Source organism: Sceloporus undulatus, chromosome 1, assembly GCF_019175285.1.
Source record: "Sceloporus undulatus isolate JIND9_A2432 ecotype Alabama chromosome 1, SceUnd_v1.1, whole genome shotgun sequence".
Classification (NCBI taxonomy): Eukaryota; Metazoa; Chordata; class Lepidosauria; order Squamata; family Phrynosomatidae; genus Sceloporus; species Sceloporus undulatus.
Window position 1 is genome coordinate 322,712,040 of NC_056522.1, and position 18,329 is coordinate 322,730,368.

At 40.6% G+C, this 18,329-nt stretch overlaps 1 protein-coding gene and 1 long non-coding RNA gene across 7 annotated transcripts in view; one reads left to right on the forward strand and one right to left on the reverse strand.

Moving 5' to 3' along the window:
* FSIP1 (fibrous sheath interacting protein 1) overlaps positions 1-18,329 on the forward strand; it is a 591,530-nt gene that overhangs the window by 206,905 nt on the left and 366,296 nt on the right. The gene's annotated exons all lie outside the window — the stretch shown is intronic.
* Positions 1-18,329, reverse strand: part of LOC121929217 — a 47,875-nt gene that overhangs the window by 13,974 nt on the left and 15,572 nt on the right. For 2 of the 3 annotated variants that reach the window (XR_006103628.1, XR_006103630.1), the window contains exons 2-5: positions 14,033-14,175; positions 7,854-7,996; positions 3,820-3,986; positions 1,542-1,678 (exon numbers count right to left, since the gene is read on the reverse strand). This is a non-coding gene — a long non-coding RNA (uncharacterized LOC121929217). The remainder of the gene's footprint in view (positions 1-1,541; positions 1,679-3,819; positions 3,987-7,853; positions 7,997-14,032; positions 14,176-18,329) is intronic. The other variant, XR_006103625.1, reaches the window with a different exon arrangement.

Consider the following 18,329-nt stretch of genomic DNA (forward strand, 5'->3'; position numbering starts at 1 on the left):
CTTGGCAGTCTGGATGGTGATCCAAGTTTACGTTAAGGTAAGTGTGGAGCCAATGTGGAGTAGTGGTTTGAGTACTGGATTAGGACATTTGGGAGATCAGAGTAATCCCTGGTCAACCATGGAAACCAACAAGGTGGCCTTGGATAAGTCAACCATTGTTGTTGTTGTGTGCCTTCACATCAGTTCTGACTTATTATTAAGGCAAACCTATCATAGGGTTTTCTTGGTAAGATTAGTTCAGAGGAGCTTTGCCATTGCCTTCCTCTTAGGCTGAGATAATGTGAGGCTGAGTGAGTGTGACTTGCTAAAGTCATCCAGTGAGTTTCCATGGCAGAGCAGTGAGTTGAACACTGCTCTCCATAGTCATAGTTCAATGCTCAAACCACTACACCACACTGGCTCTCTAAGTCAACCATACACTCCAGCACTTCACAGGTGAAAACTAGGACACATGTGGCCAAATAACATCAATGTGTGGTCAAGATGGTAAATGTTATCAATGAGAGAGAACAGACAAATGAAGAGAGGCTGCAGAAGTTTGGTTTTCATGAGCCTAATGAGAATGACAAGATCCCACCCCCTCCTCTGCTCTGTTTAAAAAATGGAAAAAATCAGAAGAGGGGAGAAAAATATTTTAAAAACAACTGAAAAAGTTTGGTGACTAATGATTAACTGGGACTACCAAATGGTATGAGTCACATTGTCTCAGCCTAAGAGGAAGGCAATGGCAAACCTCCTCTGAATAAATCTTGCCAAGAATACCCAGAATAGGATTCTCATAATTTGGAATCAACTTGAAAGGCACACAACAACAAAGTGTTGTGTATTCCTTCAATAATTGACAAACCCAGACTGCAACTGTTCTGCTGAAATAATGCAGTTTAACACTGTTCTAACTGCTATGGATCAATGCTATGGAATTCTAGGATTTGCAGGTCTGGGAGATATTTAGCTTTCTGTGTCAGAGATCTCTGGTGCCGCAACAAACTACAAATCCAAAACTGCATCAGCAATGCAGAAATCATGCAGTTTGACATGATTTCAGCTCCTATGAGTCAATGCTATGAAATTCTGGGATTTTTACCATAGTTTTGTGAGATATTTCGCCTTCTCTTTCAGAGAGCTCTGATGCCACAACAAACTACAAATCACACAGTTCCACAGCATTGAGCCATGGCAGAAGTGGTCTCAAACTGCATGATTTCTGCAGTGCAGATGCAGCCCCAGAATGCCTCAGAATTTTGTGAGAGGAAGAAGAGGGATTGCATACAGTTTTGGACAGAAAAAGCCAGGAGGCTGAGTTGGGGTCTGCATCACCCTTTCAGAGGCCAGGCTTATTAGGTTAAGCATTCTGTTTCTTACAGTTGTATGTTGCTCTTTGTTCTTGGCTGTTTTAAAAAATGAAGACAGCTGTGTGATGTTTTCCATATTCAAAAATAATTCCCATTGGTTTAAGTAGGGTTTACTTCCAAGTAAGAATGTTTATGTTTGCCATGTTATGCCACAATCCAAATCCTTGCAGATAATTTAATAGCACTTACTTCCAAGTACGCATAGGATCCAGCAGCCAATATTTGACTGTTGCCAATGATTTAAAGATAGTAGCTGTATGGATTCTTTTATTATCATCTTTTCAGTGTTGACTTTTTGAGCGAACTGGAGCACGCATTGCTCAACACTGCAATGAGAGAAAATTTAAGTGGAATATGAACATGTAGACAAGTGGGTGAAACATTTCTGAAGGGTTTGAATCTGACATGCCAAAGCAAACAAAGAGGTCAGATGACCTTTCAGCCTGACTTCTCCCCCCCCTTTTTTTTTTTCCCTGAGACATTAAGAAAAACATTTAGGAAAACAATGAGCGCTCATGCTAATGTAACCTCCCTCATGGCCTAGTTCCTGCCAAAAACAACATTTCAATGGACTACAAGGTGTGGGTTGTAGAGAGGGAGGGGAAAACAAGACAATGAAGGGCATTTTCCCACATGAGGTTTAAATTGGCTTTATGTTAAAGTGGTTCCTATTGAAATGTAAAACTATAGTACTTTCAGTTTCACTCCTGAATTGTCTTCAACACAACACCAACAAACAGCAATCTCCCTCCTACCCTCACACACACACACACACACTCAGATGCAGATTGGAAAAGGGTTCCACTTGTGGAAATGCCTTCAGTAAATACTTGCTTTCATTCATCAGTGGCCATCCATGGATCAAAGGTCAGGGAGTCAGGCACACACATTAATGCTTAATGATTTATTCATATGGATATCTGTGAGAGTATAACAAAAGGATAATGGGAGTGTTTTCCACAAGGCATTCAGACAAAAGAATAAGGAAGGCCCAAAAGAGGGGGGGAGTATAGTCAGCCCTCCATAGTCACAGATTTTTTTTTTATCCATGGATTCAAGCATCCACGTTTTGAAAATATTCCAAAAATATATAAATTCCAATAGGCAAGCCTTGATTTTGCCACTTTATGTAAGGCACAGCTTTTTACCATGCCACTGTATTTCATGGGACTTGAGCTTCCATGGATTTTGTTATCCGCAAAGGTTCCTGGAACCAAACCCTAGCAGAAAGCAAGGGCCCACTGTATTTTGAAACTGGGTGATTGCATTAAAATGGTCAGTGATTTGGAACACAAAATGAAAGTGTACATTTCTGAAAAGAGATGGTTGCTTTAAAAGCACAGAGGCAGGCAGAAATTTGAATGATACAGCTTCTTCCATCCCATTGTACCAGTAATGAGGGAATTCTCTCCTTGAAGCTGCTCAGTTTCAAAGTAAGTGTGTGTAAGCAACCTTTTGGCTCCTAAAGACTACCACATGAGGCAGTGACTGGTGGATTAAGGTATGTGGGCTGAGAACATACGTGCACATGCACAAACATACCCTTGTGTCCAAATGCACACTTATGCATGCATAACCAAGTTGTACTTCTTTTACTCGTCAAGGTCATACTCAGTTCCATACCCACATTTCTTCTTTCCAGCCTACCTGGGTGAAAAATTCATTGGGCTTGAGTTTTTAAATACTCAAGAACTTTCCCATATTTGCAACTGTAGCTCTGCCTCCTCACTATAAATTGTTAAAGGTTTCATTCATTTCTCATAAGAACATACCCATATTTGCATCTCTCCCCCGCCATGACAGCTGGAAAGGTTTCAAGAATTCAAATCTAAGAGAAAGCAAAGCTATCAGGTTACTCTCTGATTTCAACAGGTAGGGACCAGAAGATGAAACCTCCACTGCTGTAGACTGACACCATGCCTCCTTCTCTTTTGACTATTGAAAGGTTGCATGTGCAGGAAGAATTCTCCTCAACTGTCTGGGAGTAGGTGGCAGGGTATCAGGGATGCATACCCTTCAGATGTTCTGATTTGGCAGGGGCAATCCAGATTAATCTTCTGCCAACTGACTTTTTCAGCTGCGTTTAACATGTCCCAGTTTTTTCCCCTCCTCCCACTTTCCCCCTTTCTCCTCAGCTTACTTGAGCTGAGTTACAATTTTGGAATAAAGGCAAAGTACAAATAAATATTTGTTGTTATTCCCTGTCTGAATTCATGGCGGGGGGGGGGGGGGGGTAGCACTTCTTCAATTGCTGAAAACTTGAGTCAAAATTAAAAACTAGTTTGCACTCAATTGACTCAATTGACTCAGGAGGAGAGAGAGGAGAGGAGGGGACTGAAACTTGCCCTTCCCTGTAGGCTCAGGAAAAAGCAAACTGCTGCAGTCTTTTTCAGCTAGTAGGTTCTTTCTCATGAATAACTTTTAATTATTAATCATAATCAAAATCATCATAATATTTATTTCCTACCTATCTCTCCCCATGGATCAATTTTGCCATCTTGACCACACTCTGGGGCTGCTTAGTCACACATTTCTCAGTTTTCTTCACTGAAATGTTTGTGGCATGGGGATGGGCTGTACAGATGGCCTCAGAAGCTCTTGTGTGACCTGCATACCACAGATCGGCTTCCCTGTCTTAAAAAGATAGGATTCTTTTGCTTGTTGGAGTAACATCTCCTGAATCAAATCTAAGAGACAAATGCTTCCTGGGATGATAAAGCAAAATGGCTTGGCATAAAAATGTAACCACATATTGGAAGGAGCTGGGGTTATAGCATGGAAAACAAAACTTTTTGGACCATTTAGCGCCATCAGTTCCCACACTGAGGAGTGCAGCAGTTCTGATGTTACATTTCCAGCTGCTAAAGAAATCAAGAGGTTTCAGCCTGCTCTGTAGTCTGGAACATTTTCTGGAACAAATCTTTGCACAAATTCTGTGTTGCAAATATAATTTGAATGACCATCTCACATTGTGGTATACTGCTGCCATTCCTCTCTACCTGTGAAGGTTCCTGGTGGCTTTTAGTGCTTATAGATGAACAAATACTAACATATTATATATTATACTGATGCACTCTGAAAAATGCTATCTCTCACTTAAGTTTTAATATCCTGTGAGCATTCTCTCACTCCCACCACCACCAGAGGCATTTTTAATGAGCGTATGCCTTCTTGATGGCTATTTACAAGTTGAGGAATTCCCTCTTAGAGGAAACTAGGGAGCTTATCACTTGGTTTATTAATTCAGGTTACCTCTCCTGGTTTAAATTTCAGTTCTCTGCTTGGCCATGGAAACCCATTGGTGACCGTGGGTAAGGGGCTATACAGACTGCTCCAAAGGGGCGGTCTGCAGCCACCCCTTTACTGGCCAGATTGGAGCAAAAAGCAGCTCCTTTTTGCACCTTCCAAAGGGCACCATAGCCGCAGTGGCACAGCTTTGTGATGCCTCTTTGGTGCTGCATCATGTGGATGGAGCGCCAGAGGGGCGTCATGATGGCACGCACCGTGTGCATCAGTGCGTGCCAAAATGGCACCATAGGGGTGGGGTTAGGGCATCCAGCGTGTGGACACTGAGCCCCAACTCGGCTCATAGGCTGGCACAAAGTGCCGGTCTGTATAGGGCCTAAGTCACACACTCTCTGCCCCAGAAAACCCCGTGATAGGGTCACCACAAGTTGGAAATGGCTTGAAAGTTGCACAACTGAATTTATCTCTACAGCTGTCATCTCAAATAGATGTGATAGCCAGGAGAGCTTGGTACCAACTTCGGTTGATACGCCAACTGCATCCCTACCTGGACCAAAAGCACCTTGAAGCAGTAGTACTTGCACTGGTAATCTCTCATCTAGATTTCTATAATGCACTCTACATGGGGCTACCTCTGTACAAAGTTTGGATGCTTCAGTTGGTTCAAAACACGGAAGCCAGATTGGTCACCAAAACACCTAGGTTGGCCCATATAACACCTGTGTTAAAAACTCTTCACTGGCTGCCGATTAGCTTCTGGGCACAGTACAAAGTGTTGCTTATTACCTTTAAAGCCCTTCATGGCTTGGACCCAAATTACTTGAGGGAACGCCTCTCCCTACACAATCCACCCCACACTCCCAGAACATCTGGGGAAAATTTATTAGAATACCATAAGCCCAGGTTAATGTCAACTTCCCATATCATTTATGGCTGCAGCCCTCAAACTATGGAACAGCACTTAATACGGATCTCTTCTGGCGGGCTTATGCATCTGACCTCTTATAAGAGATCTTTAAGATAAAATGCTTCACTTCTGGTTATGATGTATGTTTTCTAAATGTGTTAAATGTTCTAGATGTTTTAGCTATTTTATTGAATTAATAATAATGTCAGTGTTTTATTTATTGTATTTTATATCTGTACTGTGTTAATTTGTTGATGTAATCCCTCCTTGATCCGCAGGGAGAGGCAGGGAAATACAAATAAAATTATTATTATTATTATTATTATTATTATTATTATTATTATTATTATTATTATTATTCTGTTTATACTAGCAGGTGGAATATAGCCATGTTGGTAAGGAAGGGTTATTTAATTGATCAATTTCTGATGTTTGTGCTTAAAGTATTGTTTTATTTAAGTGCTTTTGCTTAATTACTTAAACAGCTTTTTAAAAGATTGAAATACTTTTGCACAGATTAGAAAATCAAAAATAGAAGGAAGGGCAACAGTGGATAAAGTGGCACCAACAAGAACATTTTAAAAAGCTATATTTTTAAACACACAGAGACATCAATCTTTTTAATTATGGCTAAAACACTTTTTTATTTAGATGATGTCATGAATTTAAAACAATATTAAAGACTTGTCTCTTCTGACAGGCCTACCCAGTCCATTTTAAACTATGATTTTTAAATTTGGGATATTTTTATTTTATACTGGATGATTTTAATGTATCCTGTGTTTCTGTGTTTTAACTTACTGTGTTGAAATGGTTTTATGTGTTTTAATCTATGTTGCACCCCACCTTGAGCCTTGATAGAGTTAGTTGGGTAAGAAATAATAGTAACAGCAGCAATAGTAGTAGCAGTAGTAGCAATAATGATGATGATGATGATGATGATGATGATGTTAGTTCTTTTTAAAGGATGAACTATTTCTATTTATTACTTTTAAATGGTGAACTAAATAAAGAACTATCTGAATTCTTTTTAAGTCGTGAAAAATTGTTTTAGTGTAAATTAGAAATTTATTTAAAACAAATGTTTTATGTTATGGCTTTATCACACTAGCAAAATCCTGAGAGCAAATGGGAGTTAAAACATAATTTAATGTGAAGAAAACCTGGAAATGCCTGAAGTTTATCACATGATATCACAGTTAACGTGAAATAACGCAAAGTTAAACCACAGTTAAAGCGGAGAAAACTGGCAGCTTTTTACTTTTGGAACATCCCAAAAGTAAAAAGCTGCCGGTTTCTCCGCTTTAACTGTGGTTTAACTTCACGTTATTTCATTTTGGAAGCAATTTGATGTGATAAACTCCCCAAATTTGCAAGTTTTGTTTAAATTCAAATTTAATCTAAATCGCGTTTAACTCCCGTTTGCCTGCCAGATCTCGCTAGTGTGTTAAAGCCATTAGAAATGTAATACTGAAGGTACACTGAATTAACTGCTTGGTGAGCATTTCAGGACGCAGGGACTTTCAGCCATACAGATATTTTGGACTTCAAGTTTCAGAAGCCCTAGCCGGTGGTAAGGGATTATGGGAGTGCTGGTCCACAGCTAAGGCAATCCACACCTGTGCAAATGGTATTTCTTTTCCATTCTTCTTTAAAGTCAGATTTTCTGTAATCTAAGAAAAGCCAGTGTGGTGTAGTGGTTTGAGTGTAGGACTAGGGGTACATCTACACCTGAGAAAACTACAAATTCCAGGATTCTGTAGGATGGAGCCATGGCAGTTAAAAGTGGTGTCAAACTGCATTATGTCTACACTGTAAATATACCCCAACATTGTGGAGATCAGGGTTGAATTCCCCACTCAGACATGGAAGCCCACTGGGTGGCCTAGGGCAGGTTATACACTCTGAGCCCTAGAAAACCCTGTGATAGGTTCACCTTAGGTTAGCCATAAGTTGGAAATGACTTGAAGTACAAAATAACAACAAGAAAAAGGCAGAACAATCACAAGGAAAACATATTATTGGGTGCCGCCATCATGTTACTGCACAGTTAAAAAGGGGGTTGAACCAAGTATGGGCATTCAAAATTAGACTTTTACAGTTGGCCCTTCTTATACACGTATTTTTTTATTCAAGCATACACAGTTTGAAAATGTTTTTAAAAAAGTATAAATTTCAAATATCAAACCTTGATTTTCCATTTTTTTTATAAAGGAAACCATTTTGCTATGTCATTATATTTAATGGGTCTCAAGCGTACACAGATTTTGTTATACATGGGGGATCTTGGAACCAAACCCCAGCGTATAACAAGGGTCCACTGTATTTATTCAGCCAATGTGAAATACCTTTCAAGTAACATGCAGAATGCAAGACAGCACTTCCGAAGATGGGTGTGTGGGTTTTCAAGAATGTTCTGTTATGTCCAAAGTTTGGAAAAGTTATTTTATGACTCTGTCTTCTGTCATCTGTTCTTCAGGATCTGTAAAACCTTTAGGTTGAAGAACAGAAGAATTTGTATATTTATTTGGATCCACAGTAGAAAACCAGTAACCCTGGGAAGCTGTCCCATAACTTTTGTAATGAGGATATTAGTGAATCTTAGGTGCTGGTGTGGGAGTGAAACAGAGGGTTAGGAAGGTTACATAAACAATTCAGCTAGGGCCTTTTGTTAATGTTCATTTTTAATGACTCCTCTGTGGCAGAGGGTTTCTTTTTAAAAAATACCACAAGCCACAGTTCTGTAGCTCTTCTTTGAGACCCAATATAAACGCATCAGGCATTATTTTTATTATCTGAGCCCTAGTGAGTAATGTTCAGTTTATTAAACAGTGACTCAACCTTGAGATTCTTTTTTCCCCTTCTTTTTTCAGGGGGAAGGTTATTTTTCCTCCTCAGTAGTAGGATTAAGCTGACCTGTTTCATCATAATTTACCTAACAGCTGTCCTTGCGTTGCAACAACCAGCTTCATTTTCATCCCACAAAAACTTCTCTCTTTTATCCCATTGTAAATTATTTACAGAAGTGCTGAATCATGACGACTCTGTGGCTGGAGACAAGATATTTATTCCCACATAATATTAAGATACTCAGCCCATACTATTGACATCCATGGTTTGCCAGAGTGCCAGTTCAAGCAAGGGTCATCTTGGAATAGAGAACCTTGGTTCTTCTCTGTGATATCTAGGTACCCTTCCCCTATAGTTTACTCTCCAAACAATAGTGTCCACCATCCCTAGCATAATCTCTGGGTATGATGGGATTTGGAAACACTTTTGAAGCACACTGGGCTGGGAAACACTGCTCTGGGGCAAAACTTTCAACTAAACAAAATAAGGAGATCTGATGTTTTAAGGCTGAACCACAAGGACCTGTGAAACATCAATTCCCAGTTTGTATGTCTGGATGCATCCTGATGTGTGGTGAAAGCTTGTGAAGCAAGAGAAATGCCCCTATGGGATGGTGCTTGACCATGATGGGAATTGTTCCACGAAACAGAGACCATGAGCTACTGTTTATTTTGTCATATGTATGTCTTAGAAGTGAGTGTGTATGCTAAAGTAAATCTGCTATTTCCACATGTGGTATTATTCCCAATTGGTTTGTCCACCAATATAGGTAAAACATTTGTAACATAGGAAACAACCCTGAATGCTGGGGACAATGAGGCACCACATCATACCAGGAATTAATTTCAGGGTCAGAGGTTTCGTTATGACTAAGGACTAGAGATGATGTGGTGGGTCTCATGAGAACTATTTGGAAAACATTTTGCTGTTTTCACCCTTGCTAGATGTAACATTAATAAAAAAACTTGTGTAATGAATAGTCCTTGGAACTGAGGTTTTTCAAATACCAAGACAACAGCAACTACATCAACAGCAATATAAGCCTTTTCACGATCCTTTAAACTGGTTGTAGTCTGTTTTAATCCTTGTTGACTCACATTGGCAGGTTATAAACTGCCACTTTGTGGCGATCTGCCGCCGCTGCTGTTTGCTTTGTGAGGGAGCCGCTGCAGCCAAACCGTGCGGCTCCGTTACGGAGCAAAAAAGAAGCTCCAAAATGGAGCTTCTTTCCATGGCACAGCTATGACACCACGAGGCGCCGCTGGCACACTCACGACATCATAGGCGCCGCGACACGTCTGGACGCTATGCGTCCAAGACGTAAACATGGTGGCGGCCGTCTAGAACGGCCGCCGCCAAAAAATACGTAGTGACTACATATTAGGGTTAAGGGGGTGCGGAAGCACCGCACCATCCTAACCCTAATACGTAGTCACTACGTATTTTTTGGCGGTCTGTAACCCGCCTTAGTGCCCTTTATTGTTTTATTTACTATTGTTCAGAATTGTGTTGTTTCCATGTAATTGCTGCTAGTACAATAATAATAAGATGGTAATGAGATGATACTACAACATACAAACCTGCTATCTAGTCTGCTTTTGGATTAGCTCATATGGTAGTATCTAATTTAGGAGATTATCACACTGCCTTTCCTCCCAGCCTCAGCATCATCTGAAACATTTGAAAACTTTTTTAAAAACAGGTGTTATCGCACACCTCCATGTCCAATCTGGAGGCATCAGGTACCCGATCTTGGCATCCTGTACCTTATCCATACTTCTCCTGTACTTTGCAAAGAACAGGAGTTTCCCATATTAGAGTAGCAATAGCAGCTTCATTTATATACCACTTCATACCACACTAAGCAGTCTCTAAGGAGTTTATTGCACACATTTTCCAGCCCAATCTGTGCACTGGACATGATTGGGCTGGAACGGGGAGCAACGGGGTTACTACACATAAAATTGCTGCTACACTACCATCTGACCAAGACCCATCTCCAAGCAGTGCTGTGGAGGCTGATTTTGATAAGACGGAAAGCTCTGCAGTACAAAAATCGGGGAGCTTTTAACTGTGCAAAAAACTCCACAGTTATGTCTCTGAATGCCATCTCACATGACATCCCTTCAAATATTGAAAGATGGCTGTCATATAAACTTGCTCATTCTCACGCATTCCAGTTTGTCAACATCCTTTGTGGGTAGTGGTGACAGAACCGGTCACAATATTCCAGGTGAGGTCTGACCAAAGCAGAATAGAGTAGTACTATTACTTCCCTTAACCTGGACATTACACCCCTGTTGATGGAATCTACAATTGAATTGCCTTTTTTTTTGTCTGCTGCATGACTTTGTTGATTCATGTTTAGCTTGTTATCTACTGAGACTTTCAGATCCTTTTCACATGTGCTGTTGTCAAGCCAGGTGTCACCATCTTATATTTGTACATTTTTTTTGCCTAAATCTAGTGTCTTAAATTTATCCCTGTCAAAGTTCATTTTGTTAGTTTTGACCAGACTCTCAAATGTTCAAGCTCATTTTGAGTTCTGATCATGTTCTCAGGGAGTTAATGCTGTCATCTGCAGATTTGATAAACATGTTCTCTATTTCATCATCCAAATCATTTATTTAAATATTGGACAACATTGGGCCCAGGACCGAACCATATGGCACCCCACTAGCCAAATGTTGTTTGACAAACTCATGTGTATCTTAACCAATGCATCCAACACTGAAGGATGATGAGAACAGCAATATGTCATTTGCAAGGCCACAGTTTGCCCTCTTCTGCTGTAGCAGGAGCTCCTGGTGGATCAAAGTGACCTCTGTGGACAAGAAGAAGCTCTTCCATTTGTGGAATAAAAGGTCTGGATCCAGAATAATTTGAAGAACTAGATTTGTTAAAGAAGAACCAGGTTTGCTTCTACAAAGGGAGCTTCTAGTTCAGGCTACTTGGACTACTTAGAAAGGGTCAGATAGCATGCATCCTCTGATAGACATTGCATTGTTGGAGCTGGACATCTCCAAGCTTCTGACAGTATCCTTTACCAAAGACTCCAGAATGGAATAAAAGAACAGATCTGCTAGTGGAGTAATTATTAATTAAACTGGAAACAGAATGTAGGCATAAATTGACAATTTTCATACTGAGGGGAATTAAACTGTGAGCCTCTCCAGTGTTCTGGGTTTACAACCAGTACACTTTAAATTTTACATACATTATATGAAGTTGGGATAGCAGTGAAGTGGGAATATTTCCATATTATATCAAATAAGTGTATCATGCGGAAGACGATGAAAACCAAAACAGATTGCAAAGAGTTCCAGAAGACTTGTGTGAATGGCCAACAAAATGGTATATTATATTCAGTATAAGCAAGTACAAAGTAAAATACATTGAAGCAATAAATCGGAATGTCCGGGCTGTTGGTGAGTGAATGGTAACTAACTGGAAAAGAGATCTATTGGCCATGGTGGATAGCCCAATATATTGCAGCTGTAAAAAATGGAAATGCTATGTTAGAGATTATTACAAAAGTGACTTCAAGTAGGGTAATGCCATCATATAGATCTGTGGTGCAGCAATATTTGGAATAATGTGCACAGGTCTAGTTGCCCATTGGAAATAATGGCTGCTATTCACTGTTGCAGTTACAGATTTGAAACTGCTCCATATTCATTAAAACTATGTAGTCTTGCTCTAAGACCATGCAAATGCTCTGCAATCTACATTAACAGCCCGCAGCCCAGTTGGGTGGTCTGTTCAGCTGCCAAATGGCTTGAAAAGAGGATAATGTTTCCATATAACCTGTCCTGTAACTCATGTCCTCTGGGGGATATTTACGTTAACTGGCCAGAACTAGATTGGCAACTTGTCCAGAGAACATTTTCATGGGCCACCCATAGACTGTAGAATGACCTGCCTGAATTTAAAACCTCTCAGGAAGGTTCCAGATGGTGAGGCTGGGGGCAGCTGCTCTCGGAAAAGAGAGCTTACATTGGGCATTCCACAGGGCACCATTTTGTCCCCCATGCTATTTAATATTTACATGAAGCTGCTGGGAGAGATCATCCGGAGCCATGGAGCCCAGTGTTATCAGTACGCTGATGACACCCAGATCTATCTCTCCGTGTCTCCGACTGATACAGTGACTAAGGACGGCATTTCTCCTCTGGATGCCTGCCTGGGGGCAGTAATGGGCTGGATGAGGAAAAACAAACTCAGATTGAATCCAGAGAAAACAGAGGTACTTGCGATAGGTTCCCCTAGCCCGGGCAGGGAAATTTCCCATCCAGTCTTCGACGGGATTAAACTCCCTTTGAAGGACAAAGTGCGTAGTTTGGGAGTACTCCTGGATCCATCTCTACAGTTATCATCTCAAGTAGATGCGATGGCGAGGAGTGCCTGGTATCAGCTTCGGCTGATATGCCAACTACGTCCCTGTCTGGACCGGGGGGACCTAGAAAAAGTAGTACATGCACTGGTAACCTCTTGTTTGGATTTCTGCAATGTGCTCTACATGGGGCTACCTTTGTATCAGGTTTGGAAACTTCAATTGATTCAAAACGCAGCAGCCCGGTTAATTACGGGGACATCGAGGTCTGAATATATAACACCTATTTTAAAATCTCTACATTGGCTGCCAATTCGTTTCCGGTCCCAGTACAAAGTATTGGTTATCACCTTTAAAGCCCTAAATGGCTTGGGCCCGGGTTACTTGAGGGAACGCCTCTCCCTACATAATCCTCCCCGCATACTCAGATCTACAGGAAAACCCTTACTTAGCTACCCTAAGGTGAGACTGGCGATCACACAACAAAGGGCATTCACAGCAGTGGCGCCTTCTCTATGGAATTTGCCTCAGTGGAATGGTGGAAGACTTTAAGAAGGCTCTAAAGTCTCATCTCTTCCTACAAGCCTACCCTCCCAATTCCGTCTGAGACCATCTCCCCCTCGTTGTCTTGATAAATAGTAATTCATGGTTTAATAGTTTATTATGTATTATAATATGTTTTTAATCTTGTTTCAATTTACTTCTTTTAATATGTATTTAGATGTGGATATTTAATTGTTCTTAATGTTTGTTTTTAATGATATTGTACACCACTTTGATCGTAGGAAAAGCGGTTAACAAATAAACAATTTATTATTATTATTATTATTATTATTATTATTATTATTATTGTTGTTGTTGTTGCTGTTATTATTGTTATTATTATTATTAAAACAGTATTAAAGACCTATTTCTTCCAACAGGCCTAGGTAAATGTAAAGGTAGTCCCTTGACATGAATGTCTAGTCATAACCAACTGTAGGGGGTGGTACTCATCTTCGTTTCTAAGCTGACGAGCCAACATTGTCCAAGGATTAATCTGGTGGTCATGTGGCCAGCATGACTGTATCAAAACCTGTTACCCAGCCCTACCCAGCCAATTTTAAAATATGGATTTAAAATGGGGTATTGTAATTTAAGCTGGATGATTTTACTGAGTACAATATTTATGTGTTTTAATTTAATGTGTTTAAATGGTTGTATGTATTTTAATCTATGTTGTACCCCACCTCAAAACTTGGCAAGCAGGGGATAAGAAATAATAATAATAGTAATAGTAATAATAATTTCCAATCCCCCTCCCACAAGTTAGCAAGCTATGAAGATTTTCATACCAACTCTTACCGTGGAGTAAGCACTGGTAAAACGACGGTAAAATATCAGGGAAGTGCACACGTATGAAAGCCTGATGCTTCTCAAACGTCAGGGAATTGTCCCCTCACCTCTTGCATCCTTGAATCATTCGCTGAGCAGCAATTTCCTATGAACTGAAAGTTTGCTAAAGATTACTAAATATTCTGTATGGGGTTCTGTGGAAGGAGGTCAATGGAGGTATGTAACACCATTAGTTACTGTACCAGATCATGCCAACCCTAGTGACACCATTGAGGATCCCTGTTGCAATTCCTTGTTGTAGCCTTTCTCACTGGCAGGAGGGGGTCTTCTTCTTTGTGCCCCAATGAGCTGCTGTACACACTTCCTTCACGCAATCTGGTGCTGGCTGTGAAGGTAGGTTAGGGAATGGGGGCAGGGAATGTTACTGAGGCTGCATCCATACTGCACAAATAATCCAGTCTGATACTACTTTAACTGCCATGGCTCATTGCTATGGAATTCTGGGAATTATAGTTTGTTGTGGCACCAGAGCTTTTTGACAGATAAAGCTAATTGTCTAATGAAACTAGAGTTCCCAGAATTCCATAGCGCTGAACCACAGCAGTTAAAGTGGTGTTAGTTCTGCAGTGTGGATGCAACCTTAGTTATGTATATGTAACAGTGGGCCCATACAGACAGGCCAAAATAAACCTGCTTTGGGTCACTTTGAAGGTATGCTGTTTAAATTATGCATGCGTCCTAAGAGGCCAGAAGCTGTGCCAAAGCTGTGGTCCAGCCCTTAGGACTGGATCATGGCTTTGGTGTGGCTTCTGGTCTCTTAGGACACATACATTATATAAACAGCATACCTCCAGTGACCCAAAGCAGCTTTATTTTGGCCTGCCTGTACGGGCCCTAAGTAGCCAATGCAGAATATTGGTGAATATTACAAGAACAGAAAAGGTACAACCCATGTGATCAAGTGGTTGCTAAAGCACTTGAGACATTTTAGCTGGCGAAGTGGAGACATCAATAGAAATAGGACAAGTTAGAAATTATGAATAAATTATATTAAAAAATAAATGTTAATGCCCTCCCTGGAGCTCTTGTTGGTGGATAGAGATGTATCATCCAATGAAAAGGCAGTAGGTATATGACAAACATGACAAACAAAAGCATGGTACATACTACCTAATTAATTAATTAATTAATATGCCACCTTTCTCCCAGAGTGGAACCCACCGTGACTCACAAGAAGAATCAGCTGCAACCTAACGATAAAATTTAAGCAATCTTTATTTTAAAACAATAGTTTATAAACAGTATAAAAGCATTAAAAAATTAAAATTGAAGTACACCCTGAATAGAAGGCTTCCTGCACACAATTATTCATTGAAAGCCTGATTCAAAAAAAGGTGTTTGTCTGCCAGTTCAAAGGAAGCAGGAAGGGAGTTAGCCTAGCTTAGCCAATGGAAGGGGATTCCACAAGGCAGGAACATCCACTGAGAAGACTCTTTCCCATGACCTCAACAAACAAACCTGTAATCGTGATGAGATCAAGAGAAAGCCTCCTTTGTGGATCTTAAGGTTCTGGCCTTCAAAACCTTCAAAATCAACTAGTAGCCTGGGAAATTGTTTTAACATGGGAGAATATGCTTTCCATAACTGGCCCAGACTGCATTTTGGAACCATTGGAGTTCCCAAATAGTTTCCCCATAACATATGTTAAAGGTGTCCAAGTGGGATGAAATGACGACATGATCTGACTTTTCAAGGAATGGGTGCAGCTGGTGCACTAGTTTTACCTGCGGAAATGCACTCCTGGCTACTGGTGAAACCTAGGCATCCAGATTGAGGGTTGACTCCAGATGGCAGATGATGCCATTGTTCTGTCTATTAATGACAACAACGATGCTGCTACTGCTACTCTGTCACTTCATCTCTGAATCCTGGCTCAACTACTTTGAAAAAGGGTGGTCAAACTGTTTGGGCTGATGGGGCACTGCTCATGTAAACCCCAAGACCCCTTCCAACCACCCCTTCCAACTTCTAAAATACAGAAGGTGTACTTAGGTCTTGCAAAGGAAAAGATTGGGCAGCAGACTGGATGCAGTTGGTCCCGCTTCTGGCGTCTGCTTGGTTTTATCTCTAGTGACCCTGTAGTCCATCCCACCATCCTGAGAGAGCATTAGCCACCATTGATGTTAGAAATACTCCATGAACTTTTGCTTTCCAAGGAGAATTCAAACTGTAGAAGCAACAGTGAATGTGAAATAAAGTTATTATATGTACATGCATCCTGAAAGCTGTCATATTTATGGGCTGACAGAGATTCTATCTCTGTCTTGAGATTTGTGATCAAAACAATAGCTGCACAAACACAAGTGTATACCATTCTGTTGGACATGCATGCAAAGGGATATATGATCTTCCAGTATATTCCTGGTTGCATTGCTGTTTGAGAAGGAACCCTGCTATTATGTGCACTTTGATGTCATAATACTTGTCTTTTTCCCTAACTGTGAATTCAGCAGGAATGATAAATGGAATAATAACATTTTTGCTGTTATTTCTGAAACAATTCATGTATTGTTCTATGTTGAGATGGGACCACACCACCCACTTGTTTCACATATGATGTGGATTTATGTTTGCAAAGTTTCCACAACAAAATATTTTTATATACTCAGACTACTTTATGATTCGTGTTACTACATCTCTGACAAGCTTTATACACACATGTAAACACACTCACACGATACTTCAGAGTAAAGTCTTTACTTCAGTCCTATGCCTAAGGACAAGTGTATGTGTCCAGATATATGTGGCTGTACTGTGAAACTATACACAGTTGTCATGTGATACTCAATTAGATCAGTACCAGACTTGCTGCAATCAGAACTGATGATCTATTGAGGAAGGTCTGTTTTGTATTATCAAAATGATCTACATTTCCCCTTTTGGATTCTTCTCCAATATTTGAGCTGTGGCAGGCTATGATTCATACATCTGTAACAGCTGCTTTTCTCTGTACACAGCTAAATGATCGTTTTAAAAAAACTCACCTACCTATGCACAAGTTTTGGTCTCATCTATTCTGCTGTAAACCTAGGAATCTTTACAAATCTTACACAAGTACTCAAAGCCAACAGCTCTTCCACACTACAGAAATCAAGCAGTTTGACCACTTTAAATGTCATGGCTCCATCCTGTAGAGTTGTAGTTTCATAAGGTATTCAGCCAGGTCTGTCAAAGAGATCTGGTGCCTCACCAAACTGCAAATTCCAGGATTCTGTAGGATAGCACCATGGCAGTTACTACTTGATTTCTGTAGTGTGGATACACTCCAGGACAAGGATCCACCATGCTGTGATAGCATGGTAACTGAATCCACTCAGAAGCACTATGGGCCAAGAACTAGGGGAGGCCAGTGGTAGAATGGCTTTCCCCACTCTGGCTGAGTGAAGGGTCATGATAAAGCATTTTACTGTTTCAGGTAACCTCCCCACTCCACTGCCCTAAGTGAAGTTGCATAGTACTCAGCACCAGCCAGTGCATGTGGCAGAGAATTTTGTAAGCACCTCTTTTCATCCCTAGAACTAAAATACAGTAATAGCAAAGTAAGCAAAATATTTGTTGCCTTTTTTAATATTAACCAAAATCTGAGAATTGAGACAGTTGTCATGCTCTGCTAGCATTGGCCCTTGTTATATTGGTTGGTAGGTGTCAATACATTTATTTTAGAAGTACATAGCTTAGATATGTTCCTTCTTTGGACTATATCTCCCAGAATCTCCATTATACTGCCCATTAGGTCTGGAATCCTAATGGGAATTATGCCAGCGTAGTTATACAAGTGACTGGACTTTTTGCATCCTTGTGTAAAGAGGTAGCCAGTTCCCTCTTACACATGCAGTTCCCCTTCACCCCACAGCACAAGAACTTATAGGCTCAGTCAGCATGTAGGCCCAGCTCTACCACCCTGACCAGGAATGCCAAATGGAATGGAGCCACCTGGAACCAGGCACCAGAATAATCTGATGCCAGCCACAGATGCTGGCAAAACGTCAGGAAGAAACTCTGCTAGAACACGGCCACATAGCCCGAAAAACCCATAAAAAACTATGGATGCCAGCCATGAAAGCCTTTGACTTCACAATGTCACTGCTTCCAGTGTTCCAGGTTGTTCAGGCAAGTATGCTGCTAGCACTTGAACACGATCTTCAGCAAGGAGTATAACTTGTCTGGTATCTGAGAAATTGAACTTGTTTTGCTGTTACTGTGCTTCACCTAATGTGCAGTAAAGCAGGGGTGGACCCCAAGTGAT